At 39.6% G+C, this 26,003-nt stretch overlaps 2 long non-coding RNA genes across 13 annotated transcripts in view; one reads left to right on the plus strand and one right to left on the minus strand.

Annotated features, from left to right (window-relative positions):
- Window positions 1-3,715: 3,715 nt before the first annotated feature.
- Window positions 3,716-24,684, plus strand: LOC140630595 (uncharacterized). Of its 2 annotated transcripts, XR_012028351.1 has the most exons (5): window positions 3,716-3,761; window positions 11,139-11,547; window positions 19,499-19,740; window positions 20,698-23,359; window positions 24,186-24,684. It is a non-coding gene; the product is annotated as an uncharacterized lncRNA (long non-coding RNA). The 2 variants fall into 2 exon arrangements; XR_012028350.1 differs by lacking the exon at window positions 24,186-24,684 and having other exon boundaries at window positions 20,698-24,174.
- The window catches only part of LOC140630593 (uncharacterized), an 88,633-nt gene continuing 77,343 nt past the window's right edge, over window positions 14,714-26,003 (minus strand). For 9 of the 11 annotated variants that reach the window (XR_012028322.1, XR_012028320.1, XR_012028314.1 and 6 more), the window contains 5 exons: window positions 23,048-23,506; window positions 22,571-22,782; window positions 20,766-21,107; window positions 19,606-19,675; window positions 14,714-15,210 (listed from right to left, as the gene is read on the minus strand). This is a non-coding gene — a long non-coding RNA (uncharacterized lncRNA). Of the gene's footprint in view, window positions 15,211-17,692; window positions 17,996-19,605; window positions 19,676-20,765; window positions 21,108-22,570; window positions 22,783-23,047; window positions 23,507-26,003 lie in introns of those variants that run through there. The other 2 variants (XR_012028321.1, XR_012028319.1) reach the window with 2 other exon arrangements.

Genomic DNA, 26,003 nt, shown 5'->3' on the forward strand with positions numbered 1-26,003 from the left:
ATATTATTGACCACATTCCCTTTGTTGTAGTTTTCATCTCCATGACTTATTTATTTTATAACTGGAAGTTTGCACCTCTTCATCCCCTTCACCTATTTTGCCCATCCTCCCCCAGCAACCCCGTTTGTTCCCTGTATTTGTGAATCTGTTTCTATTTTTTCTGTTAGCCCATCTGCTTTGTCTTTTAGATTCCACACTTAAGTGAAATCATATAATGTTTGTCTTTCTCTGCCTGACTTATTTCACGAAGCAGAATACCCTCTAGGTCCATCCATAGTGATGCAAATGGCAAGATTTCAATCTTTTTTGTGGCTGAGTAATATTCCATTGTATGTCTATATCACATTTTCTTTATTGGTTCATCTGTTGGCATATGTTTTAGGTTGTTTCCACCTCAGCTTTTGTAAATAATATTGCAATGAACATGGGAGTGTAGATATCCCTTTAAGATCATGATTTATCTTTTGGATAAATACACAGAAGTGAAAAAGCTAGAACATATAGCAGTTCCATTAAAAAATTTTTTTTTAGAAATCTTCATATTATTTTCTATACCACTGCACCAGTTTTTATTCACACCAACAGGGCACAAGTCTTCCAAATTCTCCACATCCTTGCCAGCATTTTTTGTTTTCTGATTTTCTGATTGTTACTATCCTAACAGATGTGACATAACATCTCATAGCTCATTGTGGTTTTGATTTGCATTTTCCTGATGAGGAGTGATGTTGAGCATCTTTTCATATATCCATCAGCCATTTGTCTATCTTCTTTGGATATATGTCCATTCAAATCCTTTGCCTATATTTTTTATCAAGTAATTCTGTTTTTTGTTTCTGTTGTTATTGGTTTGTAGGAATTTCTTATGTATTTTGGATATTAACCCCTTAGCAGATATGTGGTCTTCAAATATTTTCTCTGATTCTGTAGGTTGCCTATTCACTCTGTTGATTGTTTCCATTGCTGTGCAGAAGCTTTTTAGTTTGACGTAGTCTGACTCGTTTGTTTTTGCTTTTTCACCTATGCTTTTGGTGTCATATCTGGGAAATCATTGCCAAGTCCAATGCCATGAAGACTTTCCCCTATGTTTTCTTCCAGTAAATTTATAGTTCTAGGTCTTACATTTAAGGCTTTAATCCATTTTGAGTTGATTTTTGTGTATGGTGTAAGCCAAGAGTCCAATTTCATTCTTTTGCATGTGGATATCCACTTTTCACAAAACTATTTATTGAAAAAAATCTATCTTTTCCCTGGTATGTATTCTTGGCACATTTTGTCAAAGATGAGTTGATGATGGGCTTATTTCTGAGTTATCTATTCTGTTCCACTGATCTATGTGTCTATAGTTTTGTATACTGTACCATGTTATTTGGGTTACTGTAGCTTTGCAATGTGCTTTGAAATCAAGAAATGTGAGACCTCTAGCTTTGTTTTATTTTGTTTTTTTAAGATTTTTTTATTTATTTGAAAGAGTGAGCATGAGTGGGGTGGGGGAGGGAGGTGTAGAGGGAGAGGCAGAAGCAGACTTCTCCCTGAGCAGGGCCTAGGATTATGACCTGAGCTGAAGGCAGATGCTTAACTGACTGAACCACCCTGGCGCCCCTGTTCTTTTAAAAAAAAAATTTTTTTTTTTATTTGAGAGAGAGAGTGCCATGCAGTGGGGAAGGGCAGGGAGAGAGAGACAGAGAAACTTTAAGCAGACTCTGTGAGGAGCTCAGAGCCCAACACAGAACTCAATTCCATGATCCTGAGATCACGACCTGAGCCAAAACCAAGTCAGATGCTTGACCAACCGCACCATCCAGCTGCCCCATTTTTAAAAGATAGTTTTGGTTGTTCTGTGTTATTGGTGGGCCCATATGAATTTTAGGATTGTTTTTTCTATTTCTGTGGAAAATGCCATTGGGGTTTTGATAAGGATTTCACTAAATCTGTATATCACTTTGGGTAGTATGAACATTTAAACTCTTCCAATCCATAAACATTGGAAGGCTGTCATTCTGCTTATTTGTGTCTCCTTTAATTTCTTTCAATGCTGTTTTATAGTTTCCAGTGCACAAATCTTTTGCTTTCTTGGTAATACTTATTCCTAAGTATTTTATTCTTATTTATGCTTTTTTAAATGTTTAAATTTCCTTTTTGTGCTGTTTGTTGCTGGCATATAGGAATGGAACTGATTTTTATGTGCTGGTTTTGTATCCTGAAACTTTAGTGAATTTGTTCATTAGTTCTAACAGTATTTTTGTGGATTCTTTTAGGGTTTTCTACTTATAAAATAATTTCATCTACAAACAGAGAGACTTTTACTTCTCCTTTTCCAATCTGATTCTTATTATTTCTTTTTCTTGCCTAACTGCCATGGCTAGAACTTCTAGTACTATGTTGAATAGAAGTGGTAAGCTAGGCATCCTTGCTTTGTTCCTGATCTTGGAAGAAAAACTTATGTTTTATGTTTTTCATTGAGTATGGTGTTAGCTGTGGACTTTCATTATATGGAAGCAATTTCCTCTTTTTAGTTTGTTGTATTTTATCATGAAATGGTGTTATATTTTGTCAGATGGTTTTCTGCATCTCTCAGGACACTTATGTGATTTTGATCCTTTGTTCTGGTAATATGCTACATCGCATTTATTCATTTTTATATATTGAACTATCCTTGAATCCCAAGGGTGAATTGCACTCACTTATGGTGTGTGATTCTTTTAATGTGGTGTATTTTATTGAGGATTTTTGTACATATATTCTTCAGGGATGTTGGCCTATAGTTTTTTGCTTTTCTTCTAGTGTCCTCTTCTAGCTTTGATATGAGGGTAATGCTATTCTCATAAAATAAGTTTGGAAGCCTTGCCTTCTCAATTTTTTGGAAGTGTTTGAAAAGGATGAGTGTTAATTCTTCTTTAACGTTTGGTGGAACTGACCAATGAAACCATCTGGACCTGGGCTTTTCCTTTTTGGGAAATTTATGATTACTAATTCAATATTTGTACTAGTTAATTTGTTCAGATTTTCTATTTCTTCATGATTTAATGTTGGTAGATTGTATTTCTAGGAATTTATCCATTTCTTCTAGGCTATCTGATTTGTTGGCATATAATTGAAGAAGAAAGGAAATACTAAAGAAAAGAGCAAAAATAAACAAAATAGAGACATAAAAAATAATAGAAAAATCAATGAAATTAAGAGTTGATGATTTGAAGAACCAACAAAACTTATCAACTTTAGCTGGACTAACTGTAAAAAGTGAGAGAAGGCTCAAATAAAAACAGAAATGAAAGAGGAGACCTTGCAACTGATGTCATAGAAATAAAAAGGATTTTAAAGCTCTTAGTTCGATTAGTTCTCTCCCACTTTCATCACACACACACATATGACTTAGTTGGAAGGATTTTCTTCCTGTAATTGTGGACTAGATAAGAATGTTGATAGTGGGCATCACTTTACTTAACAAGGAATGAAATGCATGGTTTGTTTGGACAGAAGAACCTCACTCCAACCTACTCAGTTGGAAGTAATGATGATTTAGGCAATATTCAAGGGGATTCCAATAAAAATATTTCACAACAGTGTAGTAGTTATCCTTAGCTTCACTTTCTTGTGTTTTTATTATCCATTTTAAACCACAGTCCAGAAGCATATGATCCTCCTTCTGACATCATCAAAAAGGCAAAAGTAACCTAATGTCACATCACAAAGCCTACATCATTCACCTTACTTCCCCTCATCACATAGACATTTTATAAGCTCATTTCATTGCAAGAAGGGTAAGTATAAGACATTTTGAGAGAGAAAGACCACATTCACATAACTTTTATTATGGTGTACTGATATAATTGTTCTATTTTATTTAGTTATTTTGTTAATATCTTTCTGTGTGTAATTTATACATTAAACCTTATAGATATATATGTATAGGAACAAGCATAGCACATACAGAGTTTGGTGCGTCTGAGGTTTCAGGCATGCACTGGAGGTCTTAGAACATAGCTCCTTCAGATAAGGTGGAAAGGCAACTGTTTCTGAAAATCAAGACTAACTAAACAAAAAGAGACTTAATTGGGATGAAGGACAAGTGTTTGGTAGTTCATCCCTGGGACCTATCTCCTTAGCTTTATTTACTTTCTAGTTTCCTAATTTATGACTCTTGATTCTAAGGCTTAAAGATGTAGGAGTCTTTATTTTTTTAAGATTTGTTTATTTCAGAGAGAGAGAGAGTGTGTGAGTGAGAGCAGGAGCAGAGGGAGAGGGAAAGAATCTTAAGCACTCTGTGCTAAGCACAGAGCCCACCCCGAGATCATGACCTGAGCCAAAATCAAGAGTTGGATGATTAACTAACTAAGCCAGCCAGGTGCCAAAGATGTATAACTCTTGACTGGAGGTGAAGCTAGGAGTCAAGCCTGCCTGGTTCCAAGGAAGCAGTCACATTTTATGTGAATATGAATTGGACGAATCTGAAGTAGTGTGTACAAAATATTATTTAGCATGTTTTATGCCAAAATAAAGTATATAGATCTCAATTTTTTTAAGTTGGAAACTGCAAAATTTTACAGATTGACAGGATTCAACAGTAAGTTTTTAATTTCATCGCCACATTGTACTATAATTTGTCTGGTTAAAAAAAAAAATAAAAAAAAAAAATCACTCAGGGGCACCTGGGTGGCTCAGTTGGTCAAGTGGCAGACTCTTGGTTTCAGCTCAGGTCATGATCTCTGAGTCCTGAGATTGAGCCCTGCATCTGGCTCTGTGCTCAAAGTCTGCTTTTCTCCCTCTCCATCTCCCTCTGTTCCTCCCCCACTCATGTATGCTCTCTCTCTCTAAAATAAATAAATAAATAAATATTTTTAAAAATTACACTACTTATGATTTTTGTCAGTATTTCATGAAGCAGTATGACAATTAACATGTACAGGTGGGTACTCCTGAGAAATTTCGGTAAGCCTTATGTTGGTCTTAATATGTTTCTTCATTGTAATTTATTATTAAATGTGCATTCTTTTTTTTAAAAGATTTTATTTATTTATTCATGAGAGACAGAGAGAGAGGCAGAGACACAGGCAGAGGGAGAAGCAGGCTCCCTGAGGGATGCCCAATACAAGACTCGATCTCAGGACCCCAAGATCATGACCTGAGGGAAAGGCAGATATCAACCGCTGAACCACCCGGGTGCCCCTTAATATGCATTCTTATTAGTAATTCAGTCCTGACAAAATAACTCCTTTAACAATGTCATCCAAATGTTCACTACACTATGGGGCTGGAGCTGCAGCTGAAAATTGCACCTGGAAATCACTAAGTTCGAGAAACATGTTGGATGTGATAAAAACACTATAAAGTAGGTCAAACTACGAAAATGTGCTGTGCTGTTAATTTTGGAGAGAGTACTAGAGAACATTAGAGACACTGCTGAGGAAATAAAAAGTGGTCTTAAAGCAAAAATATGTAATAACACTTGAAAGAGTATATGGTCTCCAAATTAAATTTGCTCTCCACTCCCCTTTTACATTTGTTCCTAAGGGAAAATTAGTCTTGAATAATGGTAGGTTTTCAGGAATGCATCTCTTGCACAAAGTTCAACCAGCCTGCATTTTTCATTGAAAGCATCTGACAACATTCTGCCTTCTTGTCCAGTTTTATGAAAAAGTCCTGTGGTTTATCAGCAAAATGGAATTTCCATGAAGAAGAAGACTAATGTAGCTTCAGAACTTAATATTATATTTGCCTGGAAAATAATAGTGTATAATAAATATTTGGTGAGTAAGTAAATGAATAAGCGTACAATCCCAGATAATTTAGCACCAACACCAATCCCAAAAATTTCACTCTAAGCCTAAATCCCTTCAGATTGCATACTCATTCCTGAGAAAGATATTAATACTTCTTGGTTCAGAGAATTGACAATTTATCCCTAATTTTCCCTGCCAAGTAACCAGTAATTAAACCGGTGTACAATCCTTTAGTAACCCAAATAAAGAAATCAGTCTTTGGCACAAAACTCTTTCAAAGGCATCAAAGTCTGCCCCCTGTGGGTTTTTTAATATATACATGGCTTTGTTTTGATGCTTTCCATCTATATTGAGAGTAAATGTAAAAAAGAGCTTTTTTTAAAGAAAGATTTATTTGTTTTAGAGCTAGAGAGAACAAGCACAAGTGAGAGGGGCAGAGGGAGGAGAGAGAATCTCCAACAGCTTCCAGGCTGAGTGTAGAGCATAGAGTGTAGAGCCTGATGCGGGGCTTGACACTGAGATCGAGACCTGAGCTGAAGCCAAGAGTCGGAAGCTCAACCTAGTGCACCACTCAGGTGCCCCAAGAAATACCTTTTTGATACTCTGCACCATGTTCACCATAATTGATGATGAGTTGTTAGTTTTATGACACAGTCCTCTTTATGAGAACCCCCACAATCAATTCTTGCCTGGTGCTAGTATCAACAACAAATATATTCTCCTAAAAGTTGATTTACTTTCATCTCTTTGAAACAATAAATTATGTAATTGACGGTGTTTCTTTTTGTACCTGTGTGTATGAGCATGTTACATGTTAGAAAGCTGTGAATCTAAATTTGTGCACCAATATAACAAAGAGTATAGCGCAATTTCCGGCCATAGTTTTTGTTCCCCCTCTTCCCTTGTCTTCTCTTGCTTTCTCTTTCAATTTAACTTGGGTTTTCTTCAGCTCTCCTAAGCCCCTTTGGAGCAAGGCAAGGTCTCAAATAATGTCAAAATAAATAATGTCAAAATCTATCAAAGCCATTCGTTTTTTCTTTAACCCTTTGAAGGTGCAAATTAAGGCATGGAACTCCTTTTAGTAAAGGAGACAAGCATGCTTTCTTTTTTCACAAACCATGATGTGGTTTGTTTTTTGGGGTTTTTTTGTTTGTTTTTTTAGCTAGATGATACTTTGTTAAATACCCATTAACTAACTTTGGTTATAGGTGGCTCTAATTTATCTGGTATGAAATCTAAACTCACTGGTCTGTAGTTTCCCCTGGGATGATTTTGGGGGTGGGGAGCAAGTTGAGGGTGGAGCATAGATCACATTACTCATCTCTCCAGCTCACAGGCTATGTCAATAATCCCACAGTTTTCCAGTGACCTCTCATGGAGGTGCCATCTGGTCTTTACGTGCTATATTTATATCTGGCTTGACAGTTTCACTCTGTGTGTTTTTCAGTAATTGATCCAATAACTCTGATCTATTTGGTAATTTGCTAGCAAAGTCTAAGGGATGGAGTATGCAGACTCTAAACTCACACATGTGTTCCTATCTCAAACCTATCACTTGCCAATGGTGTGACATTGGGCAAATACGTAACCTTTCTGTGCCTCAGTCTGCTCATCTGTAAGATGGGATTAATAGAAGGAAGTTGGGGGGATTAAAGGAAGCAATGTATGTAAAATACTTGGCGTGGTGTCTAGTGAATGGCTAGTAGTCACTAAAAATGTTGTTTTGTTGGTGGCGGTGCTACTGTAGTTCATCTGAGTTCTACATTTGCACAACATCCACTTAACTGGCTCCCTGAGCCTCTCACTGACCTTGCCTTTTTTGTGGATATAAAGAGTCTATTATTTTTAGCCTTGGAGTCCCTTACCAATACTCTCTTAAAATCTTTTTTTTTTTTTTTTTTTTAGGCATGTCTAATTTCTAGTGTATGCCTTCCTGTTTTCCTCACTTAGCCTGTCTTTCCATTTTTGAAAAATGGCAGGAGAAAAACCTATTTTATTTTGCCAGTTGACCATGAAGAGTTGTATGTGTGCTTTTGTTGTTTTCTTTAAAGTGCCAGGTCTTTTGGTTCCTTGGCATGCATTTATCCTGGACTTTGAGCAAGCTATTCTAAAATAGTCACCAGGCTGTCTTAGCTTTTAAACTCTTCCTTTCAGTTTTTCCCCTAACAAATGTTCCCACTCGGCCATTAAGCTCTTTTCATGAATAATAACATGAGGCATTTCTTTGGTTTTCCTTCTCCCTCTGGAAAGTGAAAATTGCCCTGACAACTGCTCACTAGTGTTTTCCCCTCAATTCCTTCCTGCAAGATTCCCAGTCATATCTTGAGGCCAAGTTCCACACATTTCCTTCCATTTGGATTATTCTACAAAGCTGCCTTCTTAACTTTATATCTACCTGTCTCTTCATCCATCTTTCTGCCGGGCTCCTTGGATCCCTCTATAGCCGTGTCCTTTATGCAATCAGCAAGTATTTGACTATTGTGAATAATGCTGCAATAAACATGGGAATGCTTATGTGTCTTTAGTAACCTGTTTTCATTTCCCTTAGATATATATCCAGAAGTGGGATTCCTAGATTGTATGGGATTTTATTTTTAATCTGTCTGAGGAAGCTCCAGACTGTTCCCCACTACAGCATTATTCACAATAGCTAAGATGTGGAAACGGATGGGTAAGTGGATAAAGTCCATGAATAGATGAGTGGATAAAGAAGATGTGGGGTGTATAGACATTTAATAGAATATTATTCAGCCATGAGAAAAAAGGACATACTGCCATTAGCAACAACATGCTAATGGACTGGACTTTGGGGGACATTCTACTATGTGAAATAAATCATATCGACAAAGATAAGTGCTATACGATATCTCTTATATGTGGAATTGAACAACAAACAAACAAACCTAAATTGTAATAGGAGAGCATAAAATGGTGATTACCAGGGGCGGTGGGGTAGGGGAATGGGGGAGATGGATACATCCGTGTCACTGTGTATGGTCCCCAATTTACCATTTTTTTCACTTAGGATTTTTCAACTTTCTGATGATGAGAAAGTGATACACATTCAGTAGAAACCGAACTCTGAATTTTGATCTTTTCTGGGGCTAGCAATAAATGGTACGACTCTCTGTCATCAAGCGGGGTGGCGAGCCACAGCTCCCAGTCAGCCCCGCCATCATGAAGTAAGACACCAATAGACTGACAGCCATTCTGCACACATTCAGTCATTCCGAGTTTCACTTTCAGTAGAGTATTCAATACATTACCCAAGGTAGTTAACACTTTGTTATGGAAATAGGCTTTGTGTTAGATGATTTTGCCCAAGTGCAGGCAACTGTAAGTGATCTGAGCACTTTTAAGGGAGATGAGGCTAAGCTATGATGTTTGGTAGGTTAGGTGTAGGAGGTGCATTGTCAGCTTATGATATTTTCTATTTATGATTGGGTTTATCAAGATGTAGCCCCATTGTAAATCAAGAAAAATCTGTAGTAGATAAATAAATCCTGGAGACCTAATACATAGTACAGTGATTATACACAACAAAACTTTATTATAATCATCAAACTTAAGAAACTAGATTGTACTTGTTCCATGTACCAGAAGAAATGACAATTATGACCTGACAAAAATGTTAAGTATGCTGCTACGGCACTCACCTTGCAATGTAAGAGTACCAAATCAGTATGTTGTATGCCTTAAACTTACATACTGTTGTATGTCAAATGGAGCAATAAAAAAACCCAAACAAACAAGTATTTGAGTAGCCCTTGCAGTTGTCATGTTCTCTGCTAAGTGAAGGGAATTCCCCTTTATACAAAATACCATTCCTGTCCTCAAGGAATTCACATTCTGGAAAGGACTAATGTTATGACAGGGTGAGTACAGGTACCATGGATGCATTTAGCATAAGACGCCTCACTTGGTTATATTGGCTTAGGGAAGCCTTCCTTAAGGGGATAATTTTTCAGCTGAGATAAAGAAAAAAAAGGACTTATTACAAATGTTATCCCACAGTAGTGGCTATCTGGAGCAAAGAGACAATGGAAGCAGAGTCATGTTTCCGTAGATTGAATGATAATGAAACAGAGAAAGCACACTAGCCAACTCTTTCCAAAAACTTGGCTATGCAAGATTGGAAAGAAATAGGATGGGTTAGGGAAAGTATAGAAAATGACTGATACAAACAAAATATGTGGATGCATCAAGAAGGGACTGCCAGTCTGGATATGATTATCTGAGGAATACAGATAGTGTGATACAACTATTAGAATTGTATGTAGTGAGTTGTATGAAGAGGAGGTGATGGCTGGGGGTGTGAGTGACTGCAAAGAATTAAAGCTGGGGTCATCAGAACAGCCGAACCCACTTGACTATTGGATAGACTGTCAACAGGGAAGCTGAACCCATTCAGGCAGCCCTGGGGGTGGGGCAGAGGTCCGTAAGCTCTGCACTAAAGATTTCAGTACTTGAGGAAGAGACCTATTTAAATGAATACACTCAAGAAATATAGACAGCAGTGGCACCTGGGTGGCTCAGTGATTGAGTATCTGCCTTTGGCTCAGGTCATGATCCTGGGGTCCTGGGGTCAAGTCCCACATCAGACTCCCTGCAGGGAGCCTCCCACTCCCTCTGCCTATGCCTATGCCTCTCTCTCTGGGTCTCTCATGAATAAATACATAAAATCTTAAACAGAAAAAAGGAATATAGACAGCAGTATAATAGCCTGGGCTCCAAAGTCCAAGAAACAGTTTAACATCCAGACTTGTCCCTTACTGTGTGAGACTGAACTGTTCACCTTACTGCTCCCTATGCCTCCTTGTCCTCATCTGTGAATGGGGGATAATCATAATGCTGCTGTTCTCTTACAATCGTTGGATTATTGTGTGAAAATTAATGGCACATGGTAAACACTCAGTCAAGATGCCAAGACCCTAAGACAATAGATATCAGCTTCCAAAGCGAGGAGCCTGAGGGAGTGTAAATTATCAGAGAAAATATCCAACATAAACACAAAAACACAAAAACTAGAACCAATTTATGCTTCTTAGACCCCTTACCTACATGGAGGGAATAAAATGAAAATACCAGTTGTTGGCTATGAGGAGAGATATCTATTAAAGGAGGTTTTTCCCTGGAGAAAGTCATGTTTGATGTCCTCTCCTGAAAGAGGGGTGGAAGAGAACAATGGAACTCTCTGGAGAATTCCCTCTGTGAATCCTGTTATATGAGAGAAAATACTAGGGTCTTGCTTCCTTCTAAGAAGTCCCAAAGGCTAACTAGTCAAAGGAGAGATTCCTCCTGCACTCTTGGAGTCAGGAAGAGTGACAACTGGGTTGGCATTTCCCATGGACCAGATGTGGTCCCACCAAAGAAAGACTGGTTGTGATGTTATATTAGGTCCTCCCCTCCTTTTATTAGATGACAGGGACAAAGGTCACCAAAAGTAAAGAGAGCCACAGCCACTCAACATGAATCTTGAAGAAACAGAGTTTTATTTGAAGTTGAAGAATTCATTTGGTTCTGGAAGCTGCTCTGAGGAGTAAGAAACAAGCCCGGGCTTTGACCCTGAGATACCTAGAATGGGAGTGGGCTGTGGTTCTCTATGAGAAGTTGGGATGGCCACAATTCAGTCAAGCACAGAGGAGGAGAAGACATTTGTGAAGACGCTGAGTGTGGAGAGTCTGCTTATCTGGAAGGGGTGACCCTGAGCATACAGACTGGAGGCTGAGTCAGCAGAGAGAAGGTAGCAGATGTCAAGATAAGACAAAGAGGGTGGATTACAGAGACACTTCCATCTCCACTTGGGACAGAGGTGAAGACAGGGCAGGTAAGTCCCACAGACTGCGGATGATTTAACATCTGCTATTCGTTATCGTAGATGAAGTCAAAGGCCTATAAAGTATAATAATGTCAAATGGGAATGGTAATGTAAATTGAAAATAAATATGTGGCAAAGAATAATAATGTAATCGTCCTTCTAGTACACGTTCACACCCATTTGATTTGCCTAGGCTGTAAGTCTGGTATGTAGATAGCTGCCCTCTCAACATGTATCTGCATATCCATTCGGTATCTTCATATAACTTAGCAGTAGACACAGAGTTCTTCCTCCCTGACTTCCCTCAGTCCCCACAACTCTCATTTCCAGTGAGGTGTCCTCTGCTCTCCTTTCCAAGAATCCCTGTTTGGGTTTGCAACTATATTTCCTGTTATGGCTTTCCCTCCCCTGCCATGACTGGTGGGGGCGGAGGGGTGGGTCACATCACTCCATGTGAGTTCCGAAGGCAAGAACATTAATCCATTGCCTCCTTCTCCACCCAAGCACAGGTTTGCTTTTGGAGCCTTGCCCTGATGTCAGGGGGAGCAGATGGGGAGTGAGTATCTGTGGCTTTTTACAATAAGATGCTACCCAGACCTCACCCCATTTCCCAGCACCCTCCAGGACTCCGGCACAAATGGCTCTGTAGAAACCAGTGCTAGGATTTGTCATTCCCTGAAATTAAAACCAAGTCACAGGCAAGATGTGCTTATTGGTTGATGATGTGCCATTTGCTTCAGGAAATTTCATTTTATATGTTTATGCACTTTATATGTATTTTACTGATATGTGTTTGTTATGTATTTCACTTGGCAACTTCCCAAATATCCTCATGCCCCATGTCTCAAGCACAGTGGTAAAAAATACACAGCCTTTGGTATGTGTTTTCTCAACATGATGGCTATGTGACCTCAGACCATGGAGGGAATATCTCTGCACCTCATTTTCCTCATCTGAAAAAGGGTAATAGTCCAATCATCTCTGTCATAGGATTGCCTGAGATTCTCTATGTAAAATTCTGAACCCAATGACTAATATTAAGTAGAATGTTTGTTATTAATAATCATGGTACTATTACTTATAACTCCATAAGGGCTATATGAAGGCAAGGCAGCCTCAAGAACTTGAGAGGCTGATGCCATGAATTTGCTCTAAAGAGGCCAAATTCAGTATTTTTTTCGTTGTGTTATGATTGACTCACACTTCAGTATTTAGTGTGAAGTAATGTTGAGTGTGCACTCTCTCTCTCCATTCATGTATCTAGTATCTATCTGTATCATCCATCCATCATCTATCATGTATCTATTCACTAATCATCCATCCATCCATCCATCCATCCATCCATCTTACATATAGGTTTTTTAAATCATACAATGATTGAATGATATTTTTTTATAGCATTAACGGCTTGCTTGTGTGTTAGCAAACCTGAGTCAAGTCTGACTGATCTTTACCTCATGTTTTTTCCAAGATTATTTTTTTAAAGATTTTCCTTATTTATTTGAGAGAATGAGAGGGTGTGCACAAGCAGAAGGAGGGGCAGAGGGAGAGGGAGAAGCAGATTCCCCGCTGAACAGGGAGCCCAATGTGGGACTGGATCCAGGCCCCTGGGATCATGACCTGAGCTGAAGGCTAACACTTAACCCACTGAGCCACCCAGGCACCCCAAGACAGAGTCATTTTTTCTTAAACTCACAATTTTATGAAGCATTGGTGGGGGGAGATCTTTCTCCCTTCAGAGATTAACTTAGGAGAACTCAGGCAACTCAATTTACTTCCTAGTGCTTTAAGTATTTTATCTATAAAACAGAAAGACACTACTTGTCTCCTCCAAAAGGAATGTGAGGGGTTTGTAGTCTGTGCAAGACATAGTGTCATGTTGGCCTCCTGAATAGAGGTCTGCTCATAAATGGAAGGAGACCTCATAGCAAGAACCCGAGCTAAGTGTACAATCTAAACACTCTTTAGTTGAATATCAGGCAACAGCTTGGATTTCTGTGTTTTCTGAGTGTGATTTGAGTAAGGGAGCCTGGCCTGCCACCCACATTTTTGGCAAGCAGTGAGGTTTACAACCATCCTCTGTGGGCTCCTGTGTACAAGCACTTTGAAGGACATCTGCAAGAAGCCAAAAGTGACATCACCACTGCTGTTATCAGATGAAATGAGATCCATACTTAATGGCTCTGAGTTTGGGCTGCCTGGCCAAGGAATCATGAAGGAGTACGCCTTGCAACAAGTAGGTGCTCAGTAAGTATTTGTGGATATGCCCTGCTGACCTTGGAAATCAGCGAAGTTTCAGAACTTTCCATTCATTCTATAGATAGCTCTGTTATTCCCTCGGTGACTAATGAGTCTGGCTCCCACTTTTCACCACCTTCTGCAATAGCCACCATTCATGAAGGCTCGAGTGTTCCTCTGCCAGACACACTTCATTTGGCAGAAGTGATTTTATGAGCTCATAAGGTCATTTCGGGAAATGACAGATGAATTTAATCTGATATCTCTTCCTTAGACTGGATGCCAAGGACACTTATCCCACCTTGTCCTTGAGGTACATTTAAATGTTTCACTCTTTTTATTTGGAAGATTGTTCTTTTCCATATCAATTTGTAGCAAAGTTATGCACTTTCTCTGGGGGTGACCACCCTCCCATATTCGGCCATCTACCATCTCCATGATGAATGCTCACATCCATATATCCAGGCCAAAACCCTGCTATTCTTTATGAGTTTTTATCAGAACTATCTTCACAAAAATGAAGATCATGGCTATATGCTACTTGTGTTACAACTTAGTATTTTTCTTTAAGTTGATTTACTCTTTATATATCTCTATTTATCTTATCTATCTATATCAATCTATTATCTATCTATCTATCTATCTATCTATCTATCTGACTATCTATAGCTTTATACCTCTTCCATAAGTACAAAACCCAGTATTACTTATCATAACTACTTAGCAACTACTTGGAAGTCCATGAGGCACCAGGTGATCACCAAATCCTGTGGATTTATCTCAAAAACAACTCAGATTTGGTGTTATTTCTCTTCCCTCACCACCAAAGGGCTGGATTTTGCAACAACGTCCTTCTTTTTCTCTTTCACTTAATTCCCTAGCTGTATCAAACTCCTTGTACCATATTTTACTATTCTAGGGTTCACTTTTTCCCCCATTGTAGTATCTCTGAAGTCAGCAAGCTTATTTCAACTGATGATGAATCACATGGTCATGGACAGCATTTGTTCTTCCTAGCATGTGCACAACAATGGAGATTTTTACAATCAATCACATCTTAAATTTGTAGAAGTATGGTTGCATGTTCCCACCTTTGCCTCTTTCATGCTTTCTTGTTTTTTTGAGGCTCAGCTCAGGAACTCCCCTTGCAGGAGGTGTTCTCAGATCGCTCTCTCCTCCAGCTGGTTCAGGCATATCCTACCTGGGTTCCCATGACATTTGGCCATATCTTGATTATTACATTTCCACCTTTTATTATAAATATCTATGGAGGGATCTTTGTCCCCCACCAGCCTGCCCTCTGTGCAGATAATGACTGTATTTTACTCAGTAGAAGCATCACAGTCAACTGATCAGGAGCACAGACCAGCTCCCCAAGAGACCAGCTAAGACCTTGTATAGCTTGTTAATTTCTTTGTGCTTCTGCTTCTTCGCCTGAAAAAGGAGGACACGATTATGTTACTTACTCCATACGGTTGTTAGGGAATTAAGTTAGTTTATCCATGCAGAGAGCTTGTAATGTCTAGCACATAATCATCACTATATAAGCATTTGCTTTTAGTACCTACTATTCTCTTTCTATCTGTAATTCCAGCATAAAACTAAGGCAGAAAGAAAGAACTAAAATTAAGCATATTTCTCATGCTTTGTTCTACGAAGATAAAACCTACTTTCTGGCTGAAAAGCTCCCCTCCCCGTGGCATTGGTGGCACCCGGAAGTGTCCAAATAAAATCAATCTTTTTTTCAAGAACAACAGATCAAAACATGATTTTGTCCACTGGACCTCTTCAAGATCATAGACTCATTCTGGGTTCTCAGTGAAAAAATAACTTGAAAGTCACAGTCTTTGCCCTTACGATGGCTTACATTCTGTGAACAAAATTACATTTATCTAAGATTTAGATAAACAAAAGTAAATATCAGAGTGGATAAAGGAAAGCCACATTTGTTTGCCAGCTGATGTCATCTGAAATCATGTTTGTCTCCTGTGTGTTTTCAAAGAGGCTGCATGGGGCTAATTAGAAAAAGAAAAAAGAGGGAAAAAGATAAATATTCTGGAGACATCTGGCTCATGTCACCTTTTCCTTTAAAAATTGAATTATTTACCAATCATCATCTGAACCTTGTTGGCTGGTACAGAGATGGGACATTTCTTTCATTTATCATGAGCCAATAAGCTTTAGAAGAAAAAAGTGAGTAAAAGACATGGAAGATTTACAACAAAGACCACCTTTTTATTTAATTTTGAAAAGGAATATATAGTCCTAGTCACCAAATGCTAAAACAATGTACATTTAGTCTATATTCACTACCAGTAAGTAAGAAAGGGACACAGAAAACATGTCTCTCTTATGCTCACTTCAGATATTGGGGCTAAGTCACTGTTTGAGTGTGACATGGTATTTTCTGATTTCTGGGAATACCTCAACATTTTAGCATTTGATCCTTTCTCTGAGGATACATGAATTCAGGTTGAGGATTATATATGGCCTTCAAACTAGAATTTTCCTTGGTAAATCTCATCCAGGCAGTTATTTAAGTACATCTTTCAATACCCTAAGTTTAAGAACTCTTAAATATCTAGTTGTGAAAGGTAAGGAAGCACAGTGTCAGCATATGATGGGCATTCAGTAGTATTTGCGGTTGCTTTACAGACTTGGAACTCAAGAGTATAGAGCACATACCTAGATCCTATCCATGGCTGGGGACAGAGGGTAGACTGTGGAGACAGAACTATCTGCTTAGAACGGATTCTATTGGCATTACTTATTGTTCATAAAAAGTCAGGAAACCCCTCTAGTCACTGTTTCACCATAGGGAAAATTGTGTGATTTGGAGAATTTTAATGCAGTAACAGGAAAAAAAAAAAAAAGACAAAAACAACCAAAACACAGGATTTGTTATTTCCCACATGTTCTCCAACCTCTAGACAGATAATCTCCAAGAATAAGGAATATATCCAAGCATATACTGATGTATTTTACAAATGAAGTTTGGAGAGACTCCATCTTTTTGTACTAGAACATTGAGTTAGTCTTATTTATCCTGGGTACTGGGCAGCCAGTTCCTATCTTTATACCATTGGATGTGGTGTCCTGGGAATATAACTTGAACTGGATTCAGGTTTTCTTTTTCCCTCTCATTTGTTATAACAGATATTGTAAACCTTCCCACTTTCCTCCTACCTTGTCTTATTCTTTCTATTGCTCTTATTCTCAGCAGCCAAAATTTCCTCATTTCCCAGATACATTGAAGCTGTCAGAAAGGACATCTTTCATTTGCTGGGATGGCCTGCATGTAAGCCCAGCCTCCATCACTCCTGTAACATGGAGGGATGCTAGCCTGGTGATCTTCGCTACCCAGACCTCTCTGGCTGGGTTCTCTCTGGCTGCTCCTTCTATTTACCAATTTCCAAATGTTTGAAGCCCTGTTTTTTTTTCCTTCTAAGAGCTCTCTTTAGTTTGTCTCAACTACTGACACGACTCTAATTAGCCCCTGAAATGTTTAGGGTTTCAAGATGATCTCCTCTTGATCATCTTTTTCAGACCTTCAAAGTTATACACCCAAATGCCTAACAGGCATCTCCATTTGGAAGATTTTTCCAAATCAGCATTTAGGAACTGAACCCAGGCTACTCTTCCCCTTCATGGTGCCAGGTTCAGTGCTCAAAATCTGAATCTTAAATTTCACCTGTGACTCTTGATTTTTTTCTCATTTCCTTAATCTCCAAGAACTTTGAGTCTAGTATCTAAATACATCTCAGATCTGTTTCCCTCTCTCCATCCTCAATGTAAATACCCTAGTTCAGCAGTATCTTTCACTAGGGTCACTGGCAAAGAAAAACTATTCACCAGACTCTCATTAAAAACTATAAGACAGATTTTATTCAAACTACTGCAGTAGAGGGGGAGACAGACAGAGCTCAACTCCAATCCAGTCAATTCCATAGAAGTGACCAGGCATTTTAAAGGGATAACGAGGGAGAAGGAGAGAACAGGGTTTCAGAGTCATGGAAGTGTAAAATGACAAGAACCAGGTAGAGGGACTGCACAATGTGATTAAGCCCATCTGTGTCCTCTGACTGATGTTTATTGAAGTTAGCCTCCTACTCCTCCGCAGAGATTGGGAGACAAGGGCTCTATCTTTCTTGATGATTATGTTTCAAAGGGATGGCCCCAGCTTCTTGGAAAAGACATTCCAGGGTTGTAGAAGATATATCTCAAAGGAACAGAGAAAGGATTTACAGCTGCAAGTTTTCTAAAGCCAATGTTCTAAGAAAACGGATGTCAGAGGCTTATAGTTGGGTTTTGGCTAGAACAAATGGTAAATTATCTTGGCAGCCATTTAAAAAGATTGGAGGTCATTATCCTAGAGACACAGCCTTGAACTGATAGAAACTACACTAGTATGTGTTCAAGTCTCTTAGTGTGGATGATAGAGCAAAATTGTTTATGCTGTAAGCTGCAGTTTCTATAGGTCAATGTTGAGGACTGGTTGAAAAGAGGGCTCCCTTCTCAGAGCCCGGCTAGACTTTGATCAAGAAGAGAGTCTTTGTCATTATTCTAACACAAGAAATAGTAGGAGTTGGTCTCAAATATGGCTTCCAACATTTCCTTCCATCTCTGTACCTATGTGTTACTCCTCCCAGGAATAGGTGGATTTGACTTTCATCTCCTTGAATCTTGTCTGGAAATTTGTTTTGATTAATAGCGTGCAGCAGAAATTTCTAGCCCTTACATTCTTGTAGAACCCTAGTCACAACTTAGGTAGCCTAACTGTCCCAATTGGAAAGAGAGGCCCAGTCAGTGCCCAGCATTCCATCCATCAGAGCTGAGGCCCGAGACGTGACAGTGAAGCCTCTTTGGATGTCCAACCTCAGCCAACTTCCTGGTTGAATGAGCCTTGTGAAGATCCAGCTCATGGCTTGTGAAGTAGGCGTGGGCCACCTCTGCAAAGCCCTGTCCATATTGTGTAACCATATGCAGATAAATGGTGGTTATTGTTTCAAGCCACTGTTTCACCTCTGGACACACACACAGACACACACACACGCACTCATGTACCTTTGTCATATCTGTCTCTTGTGCTTTCCTCACTTTGCCTGAGAAATCCAGAGTGATTGCTGGATAACATTTCATTTTTCCATGATAATGCTTTCTTAGCCAACATTTTTGAAGAACAATTATGAACTTCAATTGTTTAATTCTGGGTATAGTGAGTTTAAACTTTTTGATGATTTTCTTACTCTCAGATCAATATTCCCTACCTTTTCATTTTTAGGTCTACAAATAGCACATTTATCTTCATTATGGACTAGTTCAGTCTGGATGGATGGATAATGTGAAACCATTCTTATAGTTTATGATTCACCTTTCCTAGCACCAACTGTCACAACCACACAGTTGTAATTAAAGAGTATTCATGGAGATATTTTTTTTTCCAATTTCCCTGGTGAACCGTGAGACTTTTAAGATTATTCATAAATACATTTTGTATTTCTGTCATATATATTAGGACACACCAAAGAAAGGATTGGAAGTTATAGGCCTGTGTGGGCATTAACAGGGAAGAGATGCCCACCTATTCTTTTGTAGAAAAGCACACTTCAGGATTGTGAGGACACATTCAAGCCACAGAGGGGATAAGACCTAACTATATGTCACAAGAAAGTTAGTTCTAATGACTGTCCCTGTATTTTTTTTTCCATATTGTCTTTACCAGTCCACCACAGGACCTGTGAAGACAGATGAACCTTCCTATGGGGGAAACAGTTTCCCAGCCCCTGATGATGTCTCCGTACAGATGAATAACGGGGGAGAACCTCTTACCAGTTGGCCGAGTTCTGCTGGAATTCCAGAAACAACACAGACCAAGGCTTGAGCCAGTTGGTTTCTTTGTCTACAGGGAAAATAGAAACACATGTTTGATAGAAAAGAAAAAAAAAAAAAGCAAAACTGAGGATGGTAAGTGAAAGCTGGACAACTGGGTTTTTGGGGGGTTTTTTGGTCTTTATTTCCAATTTTTTTCCCTAAATTCTCCCCTAAAACAAACACATTCCTGTGGAAGCTTCACCATATAAACAGATCCATTCACAGGGATGCTGCTTTGAGGATCAAATCCAAGTTAAGGTCAAGGTTAGGGCTTGCTGCCAGTCTCACCAAGCTTCAGTACTCAAAGAAGTTCTGATTTGATTTGAATTCAGTTTTGTGCCTCTTTTAAAAAAATGCAAAATATGCGGAGCAAATAAAGAAAAGTAAACACCTCAATTACTTCTCTCCCAACCTCAGTGGCTTCTCTGCTTCCCTTCTTATCTGAACCCTGCCCAGATCAAAAGGCCCAGCTCAAGATCCTCCATGTGGAGTTGTGCATATAATAATTCTCCAAAAATAAATTTTTATTTATTTATATTTTATTTATTTTATATATTTATATGTCAGTGCAGATGGGAAAAAAGTGAGGTCGTATGAAGAGCATGAGACGTGAGGGGAAAGGCCTGGCTCTGTATCACACAGCTTTGCCACTTCCTGAATAAGCCTGAGCAAATCCTTTAATTTCTCAGGGCTCGTTTGTTTAGACAAATGTTGTTCATTATGAGATTTAAAGGAAATGGCAGGTAGAAGTGCCCAGATGCACCTGGGTGGTGTCCAACTCCTGATTTCGGCTCAGGTCATGATCTCAGAATCATGGGATCGAGCCCCACATTGGACTCCATGCTCAACATGGAGTCTGCTTGTCCCTCTCCTGTTCTTTCCCCTGCCCATCTCTACCTCTAAAATAAAAATAAAATCTTATAATAAAAGTACCCAAAGTGTGCCTGAATATCACAGATATTCAGTGTTGGATATGTATTCAATCATTGTAGTCTTTGCATGGCTAGGGAAAAGGAACAGAATCTACATGAGGCATTTCATCAATTTCAGTATCAGTGCTTCCATGGATGTGCTTCCCATTTGAGTGTTTGGAGATGGAGGAACAGCATATGACCCACCATAACCATGTACTGCTGGGGAACCAGGAGGAAGGCTGTTCAGCGAAGAAGACTTCATGTTCACAGAGTGGATTTCCATTAGGACTCAGAGATTCTGTAAAATCAGTAACAACTCCATAGCACCACTGGAATGTGAGGCTCAACATGGCAACAAATATCATACATGTAGGCTTTTTATGAATAGTGTGACAATTCTTGTTGTGAATAGCTTGGTTTCCATTGATCCTTATCATCTTGCCATGGGGGTTGAAGGATGCTAGAGAAAAGGGGTGCAGTTTTTGGACTTCTTATTTATTAGTAGACCCATTTGCTCTTGGTCTCTTTTCCTCCACAAAACTTGTCCTGAAATATAAAAGCCTGGTTTAGTAGGAAGGATTAAGAATTTAAATGCAGAAGGATTTGTGTCCAAATCAGTTAACAGGTATACTGTGGGCAAGTTTATCAACTGCCCTACACCCCCATGCCATATCTCCCATATTGGATATCCATACTCACCGCAGGTGTCACAGAGAGAAGCAAAGGATTAAAAATGAAGTATCTTGAGCTGGGGGCCATTCCTGACTCACTTGAATCTTATATGATTCCTAAAGAAGTGGGAGCGGATGGCCAGGATTCAAGAGCAGGAGGTGGGTGTGGCATTCAATGAGTCACAGAATAGAGCTAGTAACTAGGTCAGTCTTCCTGAGTGAGGAGTATGTGGTTAGAATTAAGTGCAGGGAAAGACAGTGGGGGAATTCACAACTTTGTTTGTATTAACATCAGCCTAATAATCTGCTGACTTGAAGGATTCCTCTCAGAGGTAGAAATAACTCTACTGCTAACATAAATTTCCATGGAGTCATTTGGTTTCTTGCTTGCCACCAAGGAGGGGACCCAGTTGATTACATATTCTCATGCAGTTCGCATGCAAACTGAAAAGCTCTGCTTGGAACCATTCTGGTAAACAGGATACATCTGACATGCTTAAAAAGTCACCCAGATCCTAAGTTTCCCAGCATCTCTTATATATAAAGATGTGCTGTTTGAAGTGGAATCATCGTGACACATAATAGCTAACTTGTTCCCCTCAAAATGAAAACATGTCCGGAGGTGGAGTGAATGTGATTGGCATGCAACTGGATGATGGCCTTACTATTTTATTATTATGTGTGTATTCTTCAACAGGAGTTTAGTGAAGATCCCCCAAAAGGAGATTTCTTTGGGAGTGAAACAACAATGGGGGGGGGGGATACGATTTGACCACTACTATGTTTTTAAAGGGTCCACAGGGATCCATGTAGAACCATTGAACAAATCCGTTGAACAAATCGAGTAGAGATCATTTGTGTGGTGGATGTGATTCCCAATGTGATTCCCTGAGTTTCTTTATTTCTGGTCTATGTCTATTCCCAGTTTGCATAATTAATCATATGGGAAAAAATAGGAAGGGATTAAATAATCCAACAATCTCTTTCCTCCCACTCCAGCATGGCAGGTACTTTTTTGCTTACTCAGTAGCCTGCTTCCCTACCCCACAAACACAACTTTTTCCTCCCTGCTTTTGTTTTGGACTTTGCTTCCCCATGTGGGTAAAAAGGGTTAAAGCCCTCCTTAGATCCACGAGTGAATCACTATTGATGTAAGCTACTCATGGCAGTTCTATCCTTCTTGCCAGTGATTGGGTTAGGCATGGACATGGACATAAAGGCCAAGAGGAAATATTCAAAGAAGCTTATGGTAAAGGTTTTCCTCTCTACTAAATAGAGATGTGTGGGAGAAATGGGTGTCCATTTCTTTAAGGGACACCCTTAACTTGAGTTTGATACCTGGAGGTGCTGCAGCCATCTTGTGATTGTGAGGAACAATTTCCTTGATTGGCTGAATGGGCAGAGAAGAAACATGGGACATAGTTGTGCCATTGAATTAAAATTTCCAAATTGACCTGTCTCTAGACGTGTTGTTATAGGAGAGGATGAAGCCCTCCTGATACTTTTGTTCAGTGTTGGTTATTCATGGCCCAAAGCATCTAAAGTTGCTCCTTAGAAAGAAAAAGGGCAGAAATAGAAATTATTTCATTAAGAAGAGTGAAGTAAAGCTGCAAAAGTGCAGAGTATGGGTTTCTAACACATGTAGGGAGGCAACATCCCTCTGTTCCTTTCTTCCAGGAACCGCTCTTGATTTTGGCGGCAGGGAGGCTATGCCAGGAGTGGTTAACACTGAGGTCTGGCATTGGATACCTTGGGTCTGAATCTTGGTTCTGCCACTTGTTGGCTGCATGTGTGTCTGCGGGCAAGATACTTAACTGTGAAGCAGAGTGTCCTCATCTCTAAGAAGGGGATAATAATACCCCTTGGAGATGTTTTGAGGACTAAATGAGATGATGCATGAAAAGCACTTAGCATAGTGCCTGATACTTGGTAAGATTTCAAGCAATCTGGTGTCATTATCATTTTCATCTGCTTGGAGGACTGAGACTTTATTTTCCAGTTGGCCACATCTCTTTTGCTTTCACCCTTGGCTTCCAATGCTCTGATGTTCTCTTTCTGCTTATTCCTCCAGCCTGGCATGTCTCAGACCAGCCGTTGCCTTTGACTCAGGCTCCACTTCGTTCTTGGGTAATGTTTCCAGTCCTCAGCTGGGATGTCCAGTCCCCAGAAGGACTCCAGTGCCACCCCTTTCTTCCCATGTAGCCACTGCTGATGGACTCTTACACAGGGCTTGTGTGTTCTTCAGGGCAGGGGAGGCGGGGGGTTGATGACAGCCTGAGTAAGGCAAAAGACATTCTGCATGGGTAAGCAGACCCCAGTGAATGACCCTGGACAAATCACATGGCTTATGAAAACAGGCTCTTCAGATAAGAGAAAGCATAATATTACTGACTATGACCCTTTGTGACAGGGCTGCAAACGGACTGGTAATAGGGCGACATCCATGAGAACACCAGAGATGGTACCTGTATGGTGACCTGTAGCGCAGGAAAACGTGGGACCTAACACATCTATAGCAGTGGGAGGACGATCAGGTTGATGGGGAGAAACACCTGCTTCAGGGAGAAAGTACCTAGGTAACAGAACTCTGACTCTCTAGAACCTTCCAGTCTGGGGAGGGAAGGAGGAAGTCCATGAATGAACACATGGGTCGATAAATGAGTCCCATTTTACCGATAAGAAAACTAAGATTGAGCAGTCGACTACCCTTGCTAGTCAAAGGCCACACAGGTAGTGTGCACCAAGCAGACTGATTTGTGGATTACCGCATGTTCTGTACCATCGCGAAGGAAATCTTGTATCTGTTTGGTGTTCTTAAGCTTTTCCAGAGAATCATTTGTTAGAAAAATATGAGTGTACAGAGTTTATCAGCAACCCATAGATATTTGGATTCATAAAATAAAGGAGACTTTCCACCTCCAACCTTGCAACCAATTTGCTGTTTCTACCACAGGTTCTGGTTTGGGGCTGTGGCATGCCCTAACCAGGGGAACGTTTCAACCCCATCAACCACTGTGCTCTGTAAAGGTAGATTAACAAGCAGGCTTGACAAAGTGATGCTGTATATGTTAATATACTCATCAGCGTTTGCCAGAAAGATGCATGACCTATGGAGCTGCTGGCGTTTACTAATATGATTGTCAGACCAGATGACAGCATAATGACATCTCCTGACACTTCTGCTGGAGCAATACCTAGGGACAAGATAATGTGAAATTCATTTGACTACTGCACAAAACGCAGGACACAGGCGTCAGCTCGAAATCCACCCTGCATGTTTCCTTACTTTTCTACCCACTATCGAATCGAACTGCAATGATCCCGTGTTCTCTCACAGTGCCTAAGTACACTCATGAAAGGAAATGTGTCGTACAGTATCTTTTTGCATCAGATCATTTCAAGTAAATGGAGCTGCAAAATGAAATGTTGGAAATGAAGATGATTATATTCATTACGCCTTTGTGTGTAGCCCGTTTCTTGGAAATTTATTCATATGTTATGCTTAATAAACCATAATTTAAAAATCACCTTGCATGCAAATTTCTAAACTGGTACCGTCTACCGTCATCCATTATACTGTTTCTTGTTTTCTTGGCAGAGTTTGGCACTATCCCACACTCTAGGAAAGTCAATGGATGAACAAATACAGTTCTAAAGGTTGATTGATTCCACTGGAGGGAAGAGACATGTACCAAAAGGGACTTTATTTCTGTTTTCCCCAAATAGGAAGAGAGGCTGACATTCAGTATGCCTCTTCCATTCATTTTTTGAGGGAGCAGTGAATACTATGAGAGGTAGGTGTTTATTTATGTCTTCCTGAAAAAGTACAAACAGCTCCTGTAAGAGGAATGACTTCTCGAATAATGGAGTTAGATAGGACCTTACAAATCATGTAATTCAACACTTCTATGGCTGAAGAGTAAGTGGAGTACATACAGTGTAAATGTCATGATGTTTAAATTTAAAAATGAAGCATCCTTAGCCGGCATCCTCCCTTTTAACACTCTGAGAAGGGAGCTCTGTCTACAGCCACTGTCTTCCCGTTGTCCGTTTTCTTATCTATTACTGTCCTGGATGGTAGAAAGTAGGTCATGCAAGGTTTCACCCAACTGGTGGGGTTAGAAAGCATCTTGTAGGATGGTTAAGATTTTGTAAATGAATAAGGACAGACATTTCAATGGTGCAACAGCTTGAGTAATGACACAAGGGCAAGATTAGATGAAGTGTATTTCTGGGACAGCAGCTAGTCTTTTTGTCCCAAAGGAGGTCTCTATACAGAGGGCGTGGGGAGATCTGGGATCTAAAATTGAGGGGAAATTGGGATAAGGTCATAGATGACCCTGAGTGCTTCCCCTGAACGATCCCTAACCCAGATTTATCTACCGAGCAATGAGAAGTCTTTACAAATTTTTGAATATGGAAGAACTTCAGAACATCAGTGTTCCAGAAAGATCAACATAGTGATGCAAGGGTGGAAAAGTTTTTCCTTCTTCCCTTCTAGATTATTTGCTGGGGTAATTAAATTGACTGAGATAGATTAACAAATTAACAGGAGAAAAACAAGTTTAATAACATGTACCTGCCTGTGTAGAGGAAAGACCCAGGAAAGCCATATCCTTAAATACCATCTTCAGCTAAAGCCAAAAGATGTTGGGGGTAGGAAGTCAGGCCTGGGAGGTCACCAGGAAAAGCAGACTAAACAAGGATAAGGATTTGCGCAAGTTGAAGTCTTTGCTTTCTGCATTGATAAAAACTTCTAGAGACTGAGTCA

Source organism: Canis lupus, chromosome 3, assembly GCF_048164855.1.
Source record: "Canis lupus baileyi chromosome 3, mCanLup2.hap1, whole genome shotgun sequence".
Lineage (NCBI taxonomy): Eukaryota > Metazoa > Chordata > Mammalia > Carnivora > Canidae > Canis > Canis lupus.